Raw genomic sequence first — 21,778 nt, 5'->3', positions numbered from 1 at the left:
CTTTCCTTCCTAATGGTTCTCACTGGTTCAGGGTTTTGTCTGAGTTTGATTGTGCTGTAGTCTGCAGGTCCTGCTGTCTTACAAGTGACTGAAAATGGCTCCTTCCCAGGCCCTGGGTTGCCTGCAGATGTTTCCTTGATGTGGCCTGTGGTCACTGATATTTAAATGCAGCTGTCTTGAGCCTGTGGTATCACCATCCACTAGTTCAACTAAAATTGAAGGACAGGGGTTGATACCCAGAGAACAGTAAAGGGGGCAGTGCCCAGAACTAGTTTTCAAGTCAGGACTTCCTACCTAACTGACAGAAAAGAATTCACCTAGGATCAAGCAAGAGGTCTCATCCTCTTTAGTTTTTCTACTTTTAAGGCTGTCAATTTATTGGACTGCAGACTGGGGGAAAAGGGACAGGAAAATTAGGGTAGGCCTCCCTACCATAATTTATACCTTACCCTAGAAATTAGATAATTGTCCAAATTTTAAAACAATTACTAACAACACAGGAACTCTATATATGTGCATCTATCCATATGCATAAACACCCAAACTACCACATGTGTTTAAATGGAGACATTCTAGAGTAGTTCACCTTGCCACAGAAGTTTGATTTTACTCATGGAATTCATGTCTTATATGGAAGTGGAAAATAAACACTTCGATCCCTTTCACATGCTGAATCTTTCAACTAATATGTAGGAGCACCATTTTGTCGCTTTGTTGTTGTTGATCTCGAAAAGTAAGCAAGTCACAGTCACGCCACCTTAAGAAGTCTGGCTGCCAGCAGAAAGGCTGTGCTTACATCGACCTCACAATGATCTAAAGTGTTTTGTTTACAGTCAAGGCACCGGAGATCTGTACAGCAAATAATGAGAACGCAGGCGTCTGCTGTAGTAGCGACGAAGCGTGGAAAAAAATACTATGGAGTCCCTGAAGGAACAGGGAGCGTAGAGATCAGAGCGCCATCCTCCTGCAAAGTGGGCAGCTGCAAGCGAGTAAGCCAGGGGGGAAATTTTCAGATAAACAGTGTTAAAGGTGGACCCTGGTAGAAGACGGAAGGCTCTACACTGCACTGCTCTAAAGTGAGCTGTTTCCCCAAAACCCCCAGTCCTGCATGATGTTTTGGTTGCCATTTTCACTGCTGTTTTCCTACTTAGGGCTGAGAAGCGTCCCATAAGCCATCCCAGATTTCTGTAATCTTCACAACCTGAGGAGAGAGGCAAAGACCAAAATAACTTAAGAGAAAACACCTGTGTCATAGACAAGTGTTCAGATGGGGTGAATGAGCAAGCCGCCAGCGTCGCCAGCTCCCAGATGCAGCGCTCTCACCCGAGTTCTGCAGCCCCAAATGTTTCTGCGAAGGTTCACGGTTCCTTGCCCAGCTGCCCCTCCCACCGCAAGCACACAGTTTCAGTCCTTCCTCGAGGATGTTTATAATGAGGCAGCACTCAACTCCACCATTCTTCTAAGCTCACATATTTTTAGACTTTGGGAATTTCACAGTCATCTCCTTCTGACACTTTTAATTCAATTTCACAAATATTTACGGAGCACCTTCTATTAATTTGCTTATTCCTTCTTTCTTTCAACAAATATTTATTGAGTGCCTCCTCTATGCCAGACATTATCCTTAGGCTCTGGGAACACAGAAGTAAACAAACAGATTTAAACTAGAATGATGCTGACATTCCAAAAAGGGGAGAGGAGACAGAAAATGAACACAGCACATGAAAGAAGTACATACTATGTAAGGAGGTGAAAAATGCTATGGAGAAACAATAAGCGGAGAGGGAAAAGGGAGTGTTTCGAGGATCACAATGTGAATAAGTGGTCAGGGAAGGCCTCATGGAGAAAGTGGCCTTTGAGGCCAGGCACGGTGGCTCACACCTGTAATCCCAGCACTTTGGGAGGCAGAGGCAGGTGGATCACTTGATGTCAGGAGTTCAAGACCAGCCTGGCCAACATGATGAAACTCATCTCTACTACAAATACAAACATTAGCTGGGCATGGTAGTGCAGGCCTGTAATCCCAGCTACTCAGGAGGCTGAGGCAGGATAATGACTTGAACACAGGAGGCGGAGGTTGCAGTGAGCCAAGATCTTGCCACTGCACACCAGCCTGGACGACAGAGTGAGACTCCATCTCACACACACAAAAAAGGTGGCCTTTGAGAGAAGCCCTGAAGACATGAGAGAGCAGCCATACAGCTATCTGGAGAAAGAGCAAATGAAGTGTCTCTGAGATGGGATCTTGCCTAATGTGTTCAAGGAACAGCAGGGGGGCCCATAGTGGATAGGGCGGAGCAAGTGGGGAGTGGTAACAGGAGCATCAGGGCTGGGCACGGTGCTCACGCCTATAATCCTAGCACTTTGGAAGGCCAAGGTGGGTGGATCACTTGAGGTCAGGAGTTCAAGACCAGCCTGGCCAACATGGTGAAACCCTGTCTCTACTAATAATACAAAAATTAGCCGGACATGGTGGTACACGCCTGTGATCCCAGCTAGTCGGAAGGCTGAGGCAGGAGAATTGCTTGAACCTGGGAGGCGGAGGTTATAGTGAGCCAAGATCGTGCCACTGCACTCCAGCCCAGGAGAGACAGAGTGAGACTCTGTCTTAAAAAAAAAAAAAAAAAAAAAAGCGCATCAGATCAGATAGGACCAGGTAGGCATAGGTAGGGCTTTTATTATTGGCCTGGTGATATGGAAAGCCATTGGGGCATTAGGAGGTTTTAAGCAGTGATCAATACCATGTGTAAGGTATTGTCCAAGGCATTATTCTCAGCAATGTGGGAAGTGAAGAGATATTTGTCACAGTCCTTGCCTGTGGGGAGTATATACCATGTGCACAAAAACTAGAGGTTGGAACCAGGCGTGGTGGCCTGCACCTGTAGCCCCAGCAACTCAGAAAGCAGAGGTGGGAGGATCACTTGAGCCCAGGTCGAGGCTGCAGTGAGCTATGATCATGCCATTGCACTCCAACCTGGGTGACAGAGCAAGACATTGTCTCAAATAAATAAACTAGAGGTAGAAAGCAATACATAGAAAAACATGATGCTATGAAGTACAAAGCAAGGAGAAAGAGGAAGGCCTCATGGAAGAAGTGATATATGAGTCAGATCTTGAAGAATAAGAAAATGTCAAGATGATTATAAGGATGAATTGGTAGGGGTGGTAAGTGGGGATGGGATCAGACAGTGGTTGGCCATGGATGGCATGCTAAAAAATCTGTTGCTCAGTAAGTACTGCGAACTGATGGAGCTTTTAGTGAAGAGAATGATCAGTGTCCAAACTTGTCTCCTGAACAAAAGCAAGCCTGGGCCCTGGGCCTGGGTTGGAGCTCTGGAGTTTGGATTTGTGAGATGGGGTGATCTGCCGAAGATGGGGCTGAGGGTGATATGACAGACAGTGTCTAGGGACAGGGCTAAATGAAGAGCTGGGCAGACAGTCCCACTGTGGTGTTCATCCAGTGGGATGTGGGGAGATGGGCAGAGTTCAAGTGTGAGACAGAGAACCCTGAGCCCAGGAGGACAGGGCTTGGCAGAGAAAGCAGGAGGCAGTCTGCCATAATCTCCTGAGCCGCAAAGGTGTAGCTGCAGATGCTTTTTATATGGTGCTTCCAGCCTTGACTGTGAGTGGGGAGGTGCCTGTTAATGGGCCCAGGCTGTCTTGGACAAGCAGATCTTTGTGTTTGGAAGTAGTGTCTGACGGCAGAGTAAAGGATGGGTGTGATGAGCCTGGAGAGACTGACACGGAGGTAATTTTGGAGGATGATGAGTTATTCAATCAACAGATACAATGGATTTAAGTCATGCTATAGAGGAAATGGAAAGCAAGGAACAAATGCAGGGTGGTCACTTAGGTAGCTGGAACATATAAGAGGATTGAGAGAGATGGAGAAAGGGAGGACGAATTTAAGGACTCAAGCTTGGGTATTTGAGAGAATAATGCCATTAACTAAGAGAGGTAACAGTAAAGGAGAATGTAGGAGAGACTATAACCTTGAACTCTTGGGCTCAAGTTATCCTCCTGCCTCAGTCTCTCAAGCGACTGATGGATCCAGTCCATCAAAATCCATTGTTGCCTTCTTTCCCAGTAGCAGAATTATAACTGAGCATACAACTGCCCAGCAACATGAAATTCCCCTGTCTCCTTTGCAATTAGGTGTGGCTTTATGATGAAGTATTTTCCAATAGAATGTAAGCAAAGGTGGTATGTGTCTTCCAGGCCTAGTGCATAGAACCTGTCATGTGACCCCCTCAGAATCCGCCACTCTCTTTCCCCTTTCTCATGGGCTGGAAAGGTGAATACTAGAGCAACCTTGGAAGCCACATGTTGAAGATGACAGAGCCACCTTCAACTTGGGTCCCTGACCTGATTTGGGAGAAGAAATAAGTTTTCATTTTGGGGTCTTTTTTTTTTTTTTGATGGAGTCTCATTCTGTCGCCAGGCTGGAGTGCAATGGCGTGATCTCAGCTCACTGCAACCTCCACCTCCCAGGTTCAAGTAATTCTCCTGCCTCAGCCTCCCGAGTAGCTGGGATTGCAGGCACGTGCCACCACACCCAGCTAATGTTTGTATGTTCAGTAGAAACGAGGTTTCACCATGTTGGCCAGGATGGTCTCAATATCCTCATCTGCCTGCCTGAGCCTCCCAAAGTGCTGGGATTACAGGCATGAGCTACCACACCGGCCCATTTTTTATAGCATTTTACAGTCACTCCTAACTAATGCATATGGAACAGTTTGGGAGATAGGGAATAGGGAAGGTGAAGAATTTGGTTTATCACTCAATGGCCAGTATGAGCATTGAAATTAACTTAATCCCCAGGGAAAAGAAAGAATGAAAAGGTACGTCCCTTAAGAGGGCTACAGAAGGCCAGGCACAGTGGCTCATGTTTGTAATCCCCTCACTTTGGTAGGTTGAGTCAGGAGGATTACTTGAGGCCAGGAATTCAAGACCAGCCTGGTCTACATAGCAAGACCCTGTCTCTACAAAAAATTTTTTTAAAAAACAGCTGGGCACAGTGTTGTGCACTTGTAGTCCCAGCTACTTGGGGGGCTGAGACAGAAGGACCATTTGAGCACAGGAGTTCAATGTTATAGTGTACCACTGCACTCCAGCCTGGGCAACAGAGGGAGACTCTGTCTGTAACGAAAATAAAAAGAGGGCAAAAGAGACAATACTGGAGACAAGCATCTGACACAAAATGTGAAGGGATGTTATAATTGGTGGGGCTATCTGACACCTATCCATATTTACAAATGTGCCATTAATCATATGGCCAGGTTGGATCCTGAGTAGATTAACAATTACACGGGTACAGGAATAAGGATGCATGTGGTATTTTTTTTTTTTTTTTTTTCGGAGATGGAGTTCCACTCTTGTTGCCCAAGCTGGAGTGTAATGGCACGATCTTGGCTTACTGCAACCTCCACCTCCCAGGTTCAAACGATTCTCCTGCCTCAGCCTCCCAAGTAGCTGGGATTAGAGGTGTGCGCCACCAGGCCCAGCTAATTTTTTGTATTTTTAGTAGAAACGAGGTTTCACCATGTTAGCCAGGCTGGTCTCGAACTCCTGACCTCAGGTGATCCACCCACCTCGGCCTCCCCAGTTGCTGGGATTACAGGTGTGAGCCACCGCACCTGGCTGCATGTGGTATTCTTAATTCTTTCACATCACACTTGAGGTGTGCAACACTCATTGTTTCTCTGTTGTCCTGTACTCCCTTCTCAGACTCTGTTCCCATAACCTCTGCTGGGGGGACAGCAGATTATGAAACCCTGTTCCCATTACCGGAGTTGATCAGACAAGGGGAGAGGAGGTGGTTGTTTGACCTAAACTTGGCTAGCCAAATTTTTTCTCCTGAAAATTTGGAATCAAGTCTGAGAAACTTCAATTAGTAAATTGTAAGGCAGAGACTAATGAGGTAATGTAGACGTGAGATTGAAAGTACCCTTTTAAGAACACTGTCTTCAGTGGGGTATGGTGGCTCATGCCCATAATCCCAACACTTTGGGAGGTTGAGGTGGGAGGACTGCTTGATCCTAGAGTTCAAGACCAGCCTGGGCAACAAAGTAAGATCCGTCTCTACAAAAAATTAAAAAAGTTAACCAGGTGTGGTGGCATGTGCCTGTGATCCCAGCTACACGACAGGTGGAGGCGGAGGATCCCTTGAGCCTAGGAGATCGAAGCTGCAGTGAGCCCTGTTCATGCCACTGCACTCCAGCTTGGGCAACAGAGTGAGACCCTGTCTCAAAAACAAAAGGACACTATCTTCAGCCCATGTGTGATGAAGATGCAGATAATGTCTGTCTGCAGAGTGTCAGAAGAAAGAAAAAAATGTGCAAAGGGGGCAGAGAAGAGAGACCACATAGTTTTAGGAAGACAGACAGCCCCGAGCAACCAAAGACTCTTCAGTTTCCGGATCCTGAAGCTCATGAGGTACTACTCCCTATATTTATGTTCTATTAGCTCATGAGGTGCTACTCCCTACATTTACGTTCTATTAGTTCATGAGGTACTACTCCCTACATTTACGTTCTATAGCACTGTGTTTATAAAGTAATTTCCCCCCCTTTGCTCCAAGCTAGCTTGTTATGAGTTTCTGTTGGTTGAACCCAAGTCATCCCTAATTAACACAATACTTTAATTTTTTTTTTTTTTTTTTAGACGGAGTCTTGCTCTGTCACCCAGTCTGGAGTGCAGTGGCGTGATCTCGGCTCACTGCAACTTCTCCCTCTCCTGGGTTCAAGCAGTTCTCTGCCTCAGTCTCCCAAGTAGCTGGGATTACAGGTGTGTGCCACCACGCCCAGCTAATTTTTGTATTCTTAGTAGAGATGGGGTTTCACCATCTTGGCCAGGCTGGTCTTGAACTCCTAACCTCGTGATCCACCAGCCTTGGCTTCCCAAAGTGCTGGGATTACAGGCGTGAGCCACCGTGCCCAGCCACTTTAAATACTTTAAAGCAGGTTCCCTGGTGTCATCACATTTGATCCTCATAAGACCACAATTGTGAGGCAAATGCTATTATCCACTCTTGCAGATGAAGCTCTGAAATAGAGAACTGAGTGTTCCAAAGCCGCAAAAGAGAGCAGAGAAGGCACTAGGACTAGTGTACTTATTAGTCCTACTTAAGCTGAGTCCAGAATCCATTGTAGAAGATGCAGTGACTGGATAGGTTTGCAATTATATCACTAAGGCTTCATTGGTTTAATTTACTTAGAATGCACTATTCACAAAACAAAGGCTCTGGGGAAAATGGGATTCAAATGCCTGGAAAAATGGCATCTTTGAAAAAATTAGATTCAAGAAGGGTTTAAAACTAATCTAGTGGGGTCAGAATTTAAAGAAAAAAATGCATCAGGCATTTTACTTAGATGAAAATTTTCATTTCCAAGTAAAATGTAATGAACTAATGCAAGTTTACCAGCATTGCCAGGACCATAAGGATAGGAAATAGGCCGAGGTGGGAGGATGGTTTGAGCCCAGAAGTTTGAGACCAGCCTGGGCAAATAGCGAGACCCCATCTCTACAAAAAATTTAAAAATTAGCTGGGCATGGTGGCACATGCTTGGAGTCTCAGCTGCTCAGGAGGCTGAGGTGGGAGTATCGCTTGAGCCAGGGAGGTTGAGGCTGTAGTGAGCTGTGATCATGCCACTGCACTCCAGCCTGGGCGACAGAGCTAGGCCATATCTCAAAAAAAAAAAAAAAAAGAATAGGAATTAAATAGCAAAATTTGGATTCATGATCACACACATAATTTAATTTCCATGGTTAAAACATAAGTGGACAACTTCTACGACTAAAATACAGAATTTGGGCTCGGTGCAGTGACTCATGCCTGTAACGCCAGCACTTTGAGAGGCCAAGGTGGGAGGATCACTTGAGGCCAGGAGTTTGACCCCGCAGTGAGCTATGATGGCACCACTGCACTCCAGCCTGGGCGACAGAGCGAGACCCTGTCCCTAAAAAAATAAATAAATAAAATATGGAATTTGGAACAATAAACATATTTATTACCAATCCACCACATTCAACTACATTCTATTTTTTACATTGAGAAGACATAAAGGAGAACATGTTCCCTGATTCTGATCTTAGTCTTCAGTTTATACAAACTTCCATGTAAAACAAAACTGGAACCTACCCACTTGCTGTTCTTGACCAACTCTCTGAATAATTATCCACATTAATATTTGTTCATTTCTTCATTCATTAAATTTTTAATGAACCCTCACCAGATGCCAGACTCTCTGAGGACACAGCAGAGAACAAAGATAGCCAAAGTCCCTGCTGTCATGAAACAGAACTTACACTCAAGTGTGGAAGACAGACAATGGACAAATAAATAAGCATAATATGTCATGTTGCTGTAAGTGCTAACACGACAAATCAACTAATTAAGAGTACAGAGGGTAATGAAGGCAGATGCTGTATGAACAAGGAAGGACTTTTCAATAAAGTGATATTTGAGTAGAATCCTGAATGGAATGAGAGCATGGACCATGTAATTTTGTGTTGCAGGCACAGGAAATAGCAAATCCAGAGGCTCTGAGGTAGGAATGTGCCTGGGATAGTTGAGGGACAATAAGGGAACTAGTAAGTTGGAAACATGGTGAGTGGGGGCTGGGGAGTAGGAGATGAAGTCAGAGAAGAAGGAAGTAGAGACCCCAATCATGTAAACTTTATAAGCCATGGTAAAGGCTGGATTTTATGCCAATTGAAGTGCATCATCCTTGAGCATAGAGTTTTTTTACCTGACTTCGGGTAACTTTTGTCACTTTGCTGAGTAAGAAGTATTTCAAAGAGGCAAGAGAGAAGTAGGGAGACCATGTATTATAGTAGACTATACACTAATCCAGGTAAGAGGTCATGGGCCTCAGACCAGGGTGGTAGCAGTGTACATGAAAAGAAGGGTAGAGAGTTGATAGTGTGTTTTTTGAAGATATAGCCAATGGGATTTGCTGAAGATTCGGAAATGGTCTGTGTGTGTGAGAAAGAGTTCATGATGACTCCAAGCAACTGAAGAAAGGTATGACCAGTTGCTGAGATAGGGTTGATTGAGAGATGAACAGATTTTGTTTGGGTCATGTTAAGTTTGAGATGTCCATAGACATCCAAATGGAGATGTCGAGTAAGCAGATGGATATGTGAGTTTGGAATTCAGGGCAGAAGGGTCTGTGCTGGAGATACACATTTGGAAATGTTTGGCATTCAGATGATATTAAAGCTATGAGACTAGATAAGAACACCAAGGGAGTGGGTTTAGACATAGAAAAGAGCTAGGCAGTTAGCCTTAGGGTACTACAACTTTTAGAAATCAAGATGAGAAGTATCTAGATAAAGGAGATAGGGAAAAAGCCCTTAGTAGAGTGGAGGAGAGCCAAGAGAGAGGTGACCCAGGGATCAAGTAAAGAGAGTGTTCCAAGGAGGAAAGCATGATCAAATGATTCCAATGCCGCTGATAGGTCAAGTAAGATAAACACTGAAAACTGACCATTGCATTTGGCCATCAAGTTCACTGATGACTTGATAAGAGTAGTCTTGGTAAAGATGTGAAAGCCTGACTGGTGTGAGTTAAAAAGAGAAAGTCATGTTATGCATGCTGTATACCCACATGAATAAATTATGCACACACACTCCTAGTCTAAGCAGAGGGTAGATGGGTTCTGATCAGGAAACCAGTCTGGCAACAGGCCAGGCTGTGGCCAGGGGTGAGGGCTGGCTGACGGGGAAGCAAGCATATTAAAATGGTGACATATATTGACTGCCTTTCTCCACTCTTTCATTGCCTGGTTTTACACTGTTTCCTTCAATATCTTTTCTTAACTGTCATCAAAAAATTATCATACTGGCCAGGCTTGGTGGCTCATGTTTCTAATCCCAGCAATTTGGGAGGTGGAGGCTGAAGAATCACTTGAGCCCAGGAGTTCAAGACCAGCCTGCGCATCATAGTGAAACCCTGTGTCTACAAAAAACACAAAAATCAGCTGGGTGTGTGGTGGTGTGTGCCTGTAGTCCCAGCTACTGGGGAGGCTGAGGTGAGAGGATCTCTTGAACTCAGGAGTTCAAGGCTGCAGTGAGCTGTAAACATGCCACTGCACTTTTCAGCCTGGGCAACAGAGCGAGATCCTGTCTCAAAAAAAAAAAATTGCCATGCCGACAAATGACCTTATCTTTAAAAGTAACCATTTTTGCAGGATATGCTAAGAGAATTAGCAAATAATTAGCTTTGCTTGTGAGTCTCTCATTTCAACTGGCAAATGTTCTGCTTAGAAAATCACTGTAGAACAGCATCTTCTGTTCCCACCATAATAGACTATCTTATTAACCAGATAAACAGTGTATGGCTTTATTATAAATTCTCAGCAATTTTTTTTTTTTTTTTTGAGATGGAGTTTCGCTCTTGTTGACCAGGCTGGAGTGCAATAGCACGATCTCAGCTCACTGTAACCTCCGCCTCCCAAGTTCAAGTGATTCTCCTGCCTCAACCTCCCGAGTAGCTGGGATTACAGGCATGGGCCAAGATCGCACCACTGCACTCCAGCCTGGGTTAGAGAGCAAGACTCCGTCTCAAAAAAAAAAAAAAAAGATGCATTTCTATTTATTCTTGACAAAAAGCCTTTCCCAATGCTGTAATGATGGTGTTTTTCTCCAAACCTCGATAATGTGCTCAGGATCTTCTATATTGGTGTATCAATTATATCTCCAATGTCAAATGCAATTTGCAATTAGTTGCCTTTTTCCATAACTCAGGATAAGATTGTTTGACCTAGAATGTTTCCAAGTAGTTTTCCTTCCCTTCCTTTACTGAAGAAACAGAAACATCCAAAATAGTTAGGCGCTCTGTGGCCACAGGAGGACAGAAGAGGGTTAGTAATGAGATAGACTACCCTCCCCCAATTCGGAACATTCATGAAGCAGGAATGTAATTGACCTGCTGTGCTGTTTAAACAGCACAGGAGGGCAGCACAAGGCCAGAACTGTCAGCCCTAATCCTGCAACTATTCCAAACCACAACTGTATTTATAATCTGCTTTTCTAAATGCATACACAAGAATTTTAATCCCCACCAAATTTAATTGAACTCTAAATTTGCATAGATTCTACCTATTCAACATTTTTATATCATTTTCATACACTACTCACACAATAATCTGAATTTAACAATTATTTTATGATAGTATTTTTTGTTTTTATTTTTCTGAGACAGAGTCTCGCTCTGTTGCCCAGGCTGGAGTGCAGTGGCACGATCTCGGCTCACTGTAACCTCTGCCTCTTGGGTTCAAGCGATTCTACTGCCTCAGCCTCCTGAGTAGCTGGGATTACAGACCTGTACTACCACACCCAGCTAGCTTTTATATTTTTAGTAGAGGCAGGGTTTCACAATGTTGGCCAGGCTGGCCTCAAACTCCTGACCACAAGTGATCCGCCCATCTCAGCCTCCCAAAGTGCTGGGATTACAGGTGTGAGCCACAGCGCCTGGCCTTATGATAGCGTTTTAACAGTTGTCTATACAGTCAAGTTAAGTATTACAACCCTTAACAAGTGAAGTAGAACAAAAGATCAAAGGTGACTTCTCTATAGTCACACACGATTGGTTGCAAAGTCAAGATAACAACCTAAACTTGATTCTTTTCCACTACACATAGCTCTTTCAGAAAGTGCTTCCCCCGCCACATACACACCAACACATACACTGTCTCTATGACTTACTCACTTTGACTTCAGATATAAATCTATTTAGTCTTTAATCTTTTTTGTATCCTCCAATGAAGCTAATCTAATGCTCTAAACAAAATAACCGCAAAGTAGGTAATTAGCACCCAGTAGATATGATTGGCAAGTACACCTGGTTCTAGTGAAGATCCCAGAGATGGCTCCCAGTGCACGGTATTAGGAATCCTAGACATGGCAGTCATGCAACTTATACAGTCTATAGCCCCTTCCAAGAGAAAAGTACTCCACCTCCAAGCCACTGGCTTGGGCTCCTAACTCAGCACTATGGTTTATGATGGGGCCTGGTACAGACTGCTCTACCCAAAAGAAAGAAAATGGTTATTAGCTAAGCCAAGAACTAGAACTAGGAAGTACAGTAAGAACTACGAAGTACAGTAAGAAGAAAACAGACAGGTGCATTGAGAAGACATGTAGGGACCAGCAGAATCACTATGTGCTAGAGCGAGGGGCCATAGGCTTCTATGGCAAAGATGTCTAGAATTCACAGACCTTGGGAATCTTTGATTACCATTTACCTGCGAACCTTTCAAGGTCCCATAGTTTGGCTTTTCATGTCCTATGGCTAAGATTCCTGTTACACACATGAACACGCACTCACGCATACTCCATATATTACTTGTGGTAAAAAGTGAGACTGTGCCTCACAATCAATAGACCTTACCCAACCACCAATGCCACAGACATAGAGGCAAGTTGAAATTAGATAATAGATCCTTTCCACGTCCAATATAAGTGTAATCTAACCTCAGCCAAGCTCATTTGGAACATGTGATACTTGACCCCAGGTGTACTTCATTCACTTAATATGTATCCTTTATTACCTACAATGTGTCAGGCATTGTGCTGAGTGCTAGAGTTACAGAGACAAACAAGCACCAGAAACAAATAAGACAAAGTCTCTATTTTTGTGGGGCTCCTAGCTCTGTGGGAAAAGCTGGAACATCATACAAAAAAAGGAAATAAATTATAGAAAATTTAAGGAAACTGTATACTGATTGCCTAAACGGTAGATTCTCTTTTGCACTTAAGTCATCCTAACAGCTCTTCTATCCAAGTTCAGTTTATCAGTCATGATGAGATTCATGTCAGTATACGGTACATCCAAGTAAAAAGACCAGAACAAAATTAAATCATCATTTTTTAACACCTTTATCACTGGGGTGTAGAATAGTGTAATTAGAGGGCCAGGATTAATAAGTTCATTATGACCATTATTTAACAGGAATGCTGCGTTCTCAGGACTTTAAATGTGACTATGATGTTTTAGATTTAAGTTGAACATCCCTTACTGGTTTGTTTTGAGTGATTATCAAAGCAGAGAAATAATGAAAACTGGTTTAAAATAGAGAAAAAAAACGAGAAGGCACTGAGTAAAAGGAGAATGGAGATCCGGAAAACCAGGGTCTTTTAAAATGAGTCATCACCGTAAGGATCTAGATTTATCACAGGTCTATATTTACCATGGATTTAATCATAATTACTGAAACTAATTTTTTTAAAAACCCACCAGTACATACTCTAACATGTTTAGCCTGACTTTGTAACACTATTTTATAGAGTATTCTGTTGCACTTTTTTAAAGCACTAGAGATGTGAGTCAAATACCAACTTGTATTTAGAATTTTAGAAATATTCTATCTAGTCTGTTATTCTATTCCTAATAGAATAAGATTCTATTAATATTTTAGAAATATTATATTATTTATTCTATTCTATTAGTATTCTATTATTTTAGGATACAGCACAATTAAATTCAACAAATATTTAGTTGTGCCTAATTTGTACAAACCATAAGGCTAGTCATCAGAGGAATTTTGAAAAGTGAATAAAATACAATCACTGTCTTCAGTGGGAGGAGCTTTATTCTACATATGCAAATTAAAAATATTATTCTACATATAAAAATCAGACAATAACATAAACATAAGGCCAAATATGTGTTCTATAAAAAGATGATGCAAGCAAAATGCTTATAGGAGAGATCAGGAAAAGATTTACTGAAGAGACAGCCTTTGTCCATTCTTTTTTTTTTTTTTTTTTTGAGACAGGGTCTCACTCTGTCACCAGGCTGGAGTGCAGTGCCATGATTATGCCATGACCTCTTCAGGCTCAAGCAATTCTGCCACCTCAGGCTCCCAAGCAGCTAGGACGACAGGCACGCACCACCACACCCAGCTAAAGTTTTCGTATTTTGTAGAGCCAGGATTTCGCCATGTTGCTCAGGCTGCTCTCAAACTCCTGGAGTCAAGCAATCCTCCTGCCTTGGCCTCCCACAGTGCTGGAATTACAGGCATGAGCCACCTGGCCTGGCCTTTGAAATGGTTCTTTAGAACTCAATGGATTTCAGCTGGGAGAAAGGGGTAATTGAGTAAATCAAATGGGGCGATTAACTAAATGTTAACTTGGTGAATAGAAAGGACACTGTCCAAAATATCCCATAATTGGGTACCAACTCTTTGAAATTATAGGATTAGGATTTTCTCTCCCTTTTGTCTACTGGCAGTCCTATCTCCCACAATAAAAGCTTTATATGCCAGATATAGTCATTATTAGCTAATGGGCAAGCAACAAATGGGGAGATAATGCTAATATAATTCAGAAATTACATTGCTTCATTCATTATTTTTCCCAGCACACTAACATTTTGGGGCAAGCAGGGACAAGGTTCTCACAATTAAAGAGAAAACCTTAGCGACATATAAAGATGTTAAGAAAAAAAGCAGAAAATTCTGTAAGAATGCCTTCCTTTGGTGCAAACAGAAGCTTGTCTGGTGGCTTCAAGAGTTTTTTACAACATTAAGTTCTGTGGTAAACTGCAAAGTGTAAATGAAGGTGCAAAACCATTTTACCCCATTGGGGGAAAACTGATTGATAAAAAAGACAAAATCCTCGATCGGATTTTTAATTTTGATGAAACTGCTCTTAATTGGAATTAATACCCTCAAGGGCATATACATCCAAGGAAGAATCATGTGCCCCAGGATTCAAGAAACTAAAGCAGCACTGTCCAACAGAAACATTTGACAATTTAGGTTTTCTGGGAGCCACATTTTTAAAAAGTAAAAGTAAAAAGAAATGTTGAAGTGACATTTCAACATGTAATCAATATAAAATTTATTGAGATTTTTACATTATTTTTTATACTAAATTCTTAAAATCTTATGTGTATATTTTATACTTAACAGCCCTTCTCAATTTGGACTATCACATCTAAGTGTTCAATAAACACAGATGGCTAGTTACTACTGTATTGGGCAGCATGACCCTAAAGGATGACTGTGATATTGAGTACAAGTGTCAGAGGGAATTTAATTGTGTATTTTTTATTAGCATAGTAATTTTTATAGCCCTCAACTAACAAAGTTGCAAAGGTTTTGAGTGACCTGCTTCTAACCCTATATTTCCCACAAGTCCTGTTATTTTTAGTGCACCATTAAAAAAACATGCTTGTTTTCTCTGTACATACTTCCCTAAGCCTCCCTTGAAGCTAAAGGTAGTCATATGACATAGTTCTGGGCAGTAAGAAATAAAGGGAAGTCTGCAACATCATATGGGAAACATTTTTTGCCCTTATGAGAGAGTCTAACAAAACAACAACAACAACAAATAGCCAGGTGTGGTGGTGCATGCCTGTGGTTCCAGCTTCTTGGGAGGCTGAGGTGGAAGAATCACTTGGGCCCAAGAAGTCAAGGCTGCATTGAGCCATAATCATGCCATTGCACTCCAACCTGGGCAACAGAGTGAGACTCTGTCTCAAAAAAAATAAAAAATAAAAAATAAAGGGACAGAGAGAGAGAGAGAGAGAAAGAAAGAGAGAGAGAGAGAAAAAAAAGAAGAGAGAGGCCTCAAGGAGAAAGCTTTTGGCCAGGTGCAGTGGCTCATACCTGTAATCTCAGCACTTTGGAAAGCCGATGTGGGAGGATCGCTTGAGGCCAGGTGTTCAAGACCAGCAGGAGCAACATGAGGAGACCCCATCTTTACAAAAAAAAAAAAAGAAAGAAAGCTTTTTTTGGCTTATACTCTCTTTTCTATTTGAAACATTTCATGTGAGAACATGATGTTTGGAACTGCGGCAGCTATCTTGTGACTATGATAATAGACTCTTTAACACATTGAAGATAACAGACCATAAAGGTATCTCTCCTTATCAGAGATGTAAATGGAATGAAGTCAGCCACGCAAACATGCCAGTAGATGGAGGCAAGGGCAGAGTTCCCTAGCAGGAAGTAGAGTGCATCTGCTTCCTGTCCTCAGTGGGCATTATTTGACCAGTCACAAACCAAATTTGCCCTTCTTTCTCCCTTTTCCCCTCTCGTGCTGAAGATTCTCTTCCCTCTGATTGAAACACTGTTTTAGTGATGGGATCTTGCTATATTGTCCAGGCTGGACTTGAACTCTTGGGCTCAAGGGATATTCCTGTCACAGCCTCCTGGGTAGCTGGGACTATAGGCATGGGCCTGTGCCAGCAGAAACATCCTTTCTTTAGGTATGACAAGAGTACTGAATTACCCCCAATACTTAAGACCTGAGTGCAGAGCTTAAAAGTAAGCAAAATTTATTTGGCTTATCATTAGGGATTCATGCACAAACCCTGCAATTTGGCCCTAATATGTATGTTTTCAATTTTTTTTTCTTGAGACGGAGTCTTGCTCTGTTGCCCAGGCTGGAGTGCTGTGGCACGATCTCAGCTCACTGCAACCTCCACCTCCCAGGTTCAAGTGATTCTCCTGCCTCAGCCTCCCGAGTAGCTGGGATTACAGGTGTGCACCACCACGCCCGGCTAATTTTTTGTATTTTTAGTGGAGACAGGGTTTCACCATGTTGGCCAGGCTGGTCTCGAACTCCTGACATCATGATCCACCCACTGCAACCTCCCAAAGTGCTGAGATTACAGGCGTGAGCCACTGTGCCTGGCCAAGTTCATTCTTTCTTTTCCCTGGAGATTAAGCTAATTTCAATGCTCACACTGACTGTGATAAACCAAATTTTTCATCTTCCCTATTCCCTATCTCCCAAACTGTTCCCTATGTATTAGTTAGGAGTGACTGTAGAATGCTATATAAAATGGGCTGGGCACAGTGGCTCATGCCTGTAATCCCAGCACTTTGGGAGGCCAAAGCTGGCGGATCACGAGGTCAGGAATTTGAGACTAGCCTGGCCAACATGGTGAAACCCCATCTGTACTAAAAATACAAAAAATTAGCCGGGCGTGGTGGCACGCACCTGTAATCCCAGCTACTCGGGAGGCTGAGGCAAGAGAATCGCTTGAACCCGGGAGGTGGAGGTCACAGTGAGCCGAGATCGAGCCATGGCACTCTAGACTGGGTGACAGAGCAAGACCGTCTTGAGAAAAAAAAAATGCTTTAAGTTATCGATCATGAAAAAAATGTCCTATCATTCAGTTAATAAGGTTAAATTGTGTTGCTTTAACCAAGTTTGAATAATTGGGGATGCATATCAGATTCATTATTTGGCAATTTCTTTCATTTGTCCTGGGGTCACAATAATTCGAGAACTCAGATTCACATAAATATGTGGATACAGATGGCATCAGTTTTTTCATTACTTTACAGTATCAGAGTAATCACAGGGGAGTATGCCCAGAATACTGGCTAAAGAAATGGCATGATTAACTTTTTCAGCTACTGACAGTGGAAATTTTGGTAAGTATATTTTCTGAGTCACAGGGCAGACTAAATTACCAATCCATCAGTCAGTTTCTATTACTCACCAAAGATTTTTTTTTCAGTGAAGAAAAATGTTTTATTTGACAACTTACTATTCTTACACTATAATTTTCATCACATGTAAATGAACTAGGAGTCTCAAAGAAGTCACTGTTCTTTATCAGCTTTTCCACTCCCATACTTAATTTTCATTCAAGCCTTCTCATTATGTGCAATGAGAGTATTCAGTTTGTTTAATACTGGTTGTTTGCCTTGACAAAGTAAGCCAGCTTTCTGAGTTAGTCTTAATCATTAAAGTGAACAAGATACCCATTCACTTTATCTGCATTTTTTTTTTCTTCATGATGAAAATGCCAGTTCAATACCGGCTTGGAAAACCGATTTTCACCTTACCTTAACCAAGTCAGAGTACCTCTAGATAATGGAGCGGAATTTTAAAGTTACTTCCCATTTTGGTACAAATTTGTGTTAAAAGGTATTCAAGCTGCTGGATTTACTGAGTTTTATCATATTGAACATGAGAAAATCCAGAGGCTAGTTTCTTGAGATAAAAGGATTTTCTGTGACCGATGCTGGACACATGCAAAGCTTTCAAAATTTGGTTCCATCTGCTCACATGTCCATACATATTCTCTGCTTAATTTCATATCTCTTGAAAATCCCACTTTCCTTTTAGAAAATTTCTTGTTACAAGTTGAAGTCTTCAAATTCACCATTCAAAAACATAACAGAGTCCAATAAAATTGCCAAATTGTTAACATTTATGCTCTTATCCAACTCTAAGATAATAATGATCCAGGTTTGGCTGAATCTACCAGTTATTTAAGGTTGTTTTTTGAGCACATTAAAATGTATCATTAGAAATCCTTCCATAAAAATACTTTTTAAAAAGTCACTTTGCCTGCCTTTTTTTTTTGTTTTCAAACGAATCCAGTCATATCTGTAAAACAAGTTTCCATCAGATCTCATTTTATAAGCAACATCCTCTTCTAAGCCACCTGAAACTGACTTTGAAGAGCTCTTCAAACCATTTCAAAAATGTGTTTGTTGGCTTGTGCTTTCTTGGGTTAATGCTTCTAGAGTCGTCTCTAAGTTTCAAATTTTGCATGGCTGCTTTTTTTTTTTTTTTTTTTTTTTTTTTTTTACTTCGCTTCAAGAGTCAGTCTTAAATCATGTAGGTTTTGCTTGAGGTTTGCTCGAGCAAGATGACCTTAGGTTTGGTCTTATTTGCATTTTTACCATAACTAGGCCTACATTCTAAATAAGTAACTAAATGCCACCTATGAGTTTCATTAACTGTGGCTGCTTGCCACTTTTTAGTTCTGGTTAGGGTGGTGCTATTGTTTTCCTCAGGTTCATTAGAAACATCTTCCGTGACAGCTCTGACGCGGCACCGATTTCTGAGTGTCCAGTGTTTTCCCTACCATTATTTTCTTTGGTCTCAAGTTGACACTTAAACTGTCCAGTTTTAAACCTCCGATCCGTGTTCCCAAATGAAAACATGACTTCCATTACGAATTACACGTCAAGGGAGCAAACCAAGGCGCTCGGGGCGGCGAGAACCGCGACACAGCGCTTCGCCTGGACTGGTAAACAAACCGCCGCGCAGGCGCAATGGCAACAGGACGGTAACCTGGGTAGCCGCAAATGGGCTTTTTCGTAGAGTGAAAAGCGGAAAAGCCAAACAAAACGCTGGTTCCAAGGTGATAAACTGGCTGACTTCCTCTATTTTTACTTTTTAAAAAAATTTTGTTTCTGAAGAAGTAGTTGTGCGGCCTTCTGGGCCTCGCAGAGATCTTCTTCGTGGAATTCCTCGGCCCCAGAGATATGCCGCTAGCCTGTCGGCTAGTTATATTAGCCTAATTTTTTGTCTTGACCTTTTTCATTTGACTGCAGCACTAATCCTAATCCACTGGGGCAGCCAAAAAAAAAAAAAAAAAAAAAAAAAAAAAAAAAAAAAAGGGCGGGTGAGATCTCAACGCCGCGGAAAACCTTCATACTAGCCGGCCATCACCAAACCACGCGAGATCTGCCTGAGGAGAAGCGCCACCCCGGGAGTGCACGTTTGCGCATGCGTCTGGCTCATCATTTTCAGCGCGCAAAAGTTTCAAAACTTTCCGCCTAGTGAGAGGCGGTCCGATTTGGCCCTTGGGGAGTGTCCGTCGCGTTGATCTGATGGATTCACGTACACAACACCACATTCTATGAGATTTTGCAGGCAAAAGTCCACAAGCTCGTATGGTCATCCCTTCTTTCCGTTTTTATATTGGCCGTGAACTCTGTGAGGGGAGGTTTCAGCGACTGAAGTAGTAAAGGAGTGGGAGCGGGAGAGCCGATTAATGAGGTTGTAGAATAAGAGAGAAATCTGAAGGGACAAAGGAGTTTTATTTATTTTTTGGCTGGTGACCAAGAGGATGTGAGTGTGAGCTAAGGTAATACAGTGGGAAGGAGAAGATGGGAAGATTTGAGAGATAAATGAAGGCAGTAGCTCTGTAGCCTACTTGGGAGGCCAGACTAGAAAGAAGTTGACAGTAGAGGACATTTTTCTTAAAAGAGTGTGAACTTATGCATGTTTGTAAACAGGCAGAAATGGCATGCATTTAGTACATGGTGTATATAAGGTGGAAATCGGGACGCCCCTAATGGAATGGAATGAGGAAGATTCTAAAAGCCACAGTCCTGAACACAGGCCGAGGTGGAATTGGGAAGAACAGTCGCGGTAACAGAAGTCAGGAATTTGGGAACTGTCTCGAGGGATCTGACCAATCTGACCTCTTTTTGCCTCTCAGGATATATGGGACACCTGCACCGGCATTGGATTTGGCCCCGCAACATCTTAAAGGTACCACCCAACACCTGAAGTGTCTGCCTCCTTCCGATGGAGCCTCCTGGCCCCTCCCACCTCTCACCAGCTTTACCCTTTAGCCAGAATGAAATGTGGATTTCATGGAATGAAATGGTGGCATTTAGCTACCACATTACTCAGATGTGTCACTGACACCTTACAGAAGTACATACTTCTAGCCTTTAGCCTCCCAGTTCACTAGATATTAGAGTCCATCTTGATATCGGCAGCAATTCTATGCCACTTAGCTACTATAATTTGATTATTTGTATACTATCTGGAGTACAAGGCAGAAGAATGCTGATGGAATACGTAATTTTACTCCAACAAAGGAATGGCTGATAGGTAAAGAGTATCACTTCATCTGTAAGAAAAACTAAATATGGAAAGCCACAGGATTGAAGCTAGCAGTGATGGAGAAGGATCCCAGTGTGAATATATAGAATGGAAGTACTTCAGTAAAGAGCCAAGCATGGTAATCACTTACCAAGAAAATGACTTCATTTCATTTTGACAGCCTAAAGTATATCCTGGCAGCTGCGCTGTATGTGTGAAGTGCATAGGAAAATGCTGCAGGAAAAATCCATGGAGGCAATGGAATAGGATTTCAGGGTTGAAGCCTGGGTGTCTTGTTTTAGGGAGTGGGATCATCCAGCTCTGAGAGGCATGACATCTCGATATGATGTCATATAAAGTGTGTACAATTGGGAATCAGACCTGGGCTTTGACTTTAGGGTCTGCCAATCACTCTGTGTGTCCTGTCTGAATCTCAGTTTCTCTATTTATAAAATAAGGATAATAGTGCCTGTGCCATAGGATTATTGTAATGACAAAATGAGGTAGCATAGAACTTAGTGTAAAGTACATGCCACCTACCAGTTGAATTGTGGATGCTCTATGCATCGTAGGTCCGTCTGCATTTAGGGAGCTTTAAGACAGGTACTCTACCGGGCCGGGCTCGGTAGCTCACGCCTGTAATCTCAGCACTTTGGGAGGCTGAGGCGGTCGGATCACAAGGTCAGGAGATCGAGACCATCCTGGCAAATACGGTGAAACCCCGTCTCTACTAAAAAAAAAATACAAAAAATTAGCCGGGCGTGGTGGTGGGCACCTGTAGACCCAGCTACTTCAGAGGCTGAGGCAGGAGAATGGCGTGAACCCGGGAGGCAGAGCTTGCAGTGAACCGAGATCACGCCACTGCACTCCAGCCTGGGCGACAGAGCGAGACTCCGTCTCAAAAAAAAAAAAAAAAAAAAAAAAAAAAAAAAAAGACAGATACTCTACCATGCCCACACATTAGAATCACCTTGGGAGCTTAAAAAAATCCTAATGCCCTGGCTTTTCCCTATACCAATTAAATCAGAATCTCTGCGAGTGGAGCCCAGACATCAGTACTCTCTTAAAACCCTCCATTTTGCAACAAAGGTTGAGAGCCACTGCTTTAAGAGTTCCCTCTAGGGCCAGGCACGGTGGCTCACGCCTGTAATCCCAGCACTTTGGGAGGCCGAGGCGG

The 21,778-nt window shown here is 42.6% G+C and overlaps 1 protein-coding gene and 1 long non-coding RNA gene across 8 annotated transcripts in view; one reads left to right on the top strand and one right to left on the bottom strand.

The window, feature by feature from the left end:
- Nucleotides 1-581: 581 nt before the first annotated feature.
- On the bottom strand, nucleotides 582-19,455 carry LOC134807462 (uncharacterized). The gene is made up of 3 exons (XR_010147981.1): nucleotides 17,814-19,455; nucleotides 15,618-15,708; nucleotides 582-1,201 (listed from the first exon to the last, which is right to left on the bottom strand). It is a non-coding gene; the product is annotated as an uncharacterized LOC134807462 (long non-coding RNA).
- GPR19 (G protein-coupled receptor 19) overlaps nucleotides 5,976-21,778 on the top strand; it is a 48,594-nt gene continuing 32,791 nt past the window's right edge. For 5 of the 7 annotated variants that reach the window (XM_003313500.7, XM_063785458.1, XM_054664089.2 and 2 more), the window contains exons 1-2: nucleotides 19,488-19,656; nucleotides 20,210-20,262. The gene's annotated coding sequence lies outside the window, so the exon portion shown is untranslated. Of the gene's footprint in view, nucleotides 6,436-18,986; nucleotides 20,263-21,778 lie in introns of those variants that run through there. The other 2 variants (XM_016922989.4, XM_063785457.1) reach the window with 2 other exon arrangements.

This window comes from Pan troglodytes, chromosome 10, assembly GCF_028858775.2.
Source record: "Pan troglodytes isolate AG18354 chromosome 10, NHGRI_mPanTro3-v2.0_pri, whole genome shotgun sequence".
NCBI lineage: Eukaryota > Metazoa > Chordata > Mammalia > Primates > Hominidae > Pan > Pan troglodytes.
The sequence above is the reverse complement of the archived record's forward strand: the minus strand, read 5'-3'. Positions and strand labels throughout refer to the sequence as shown.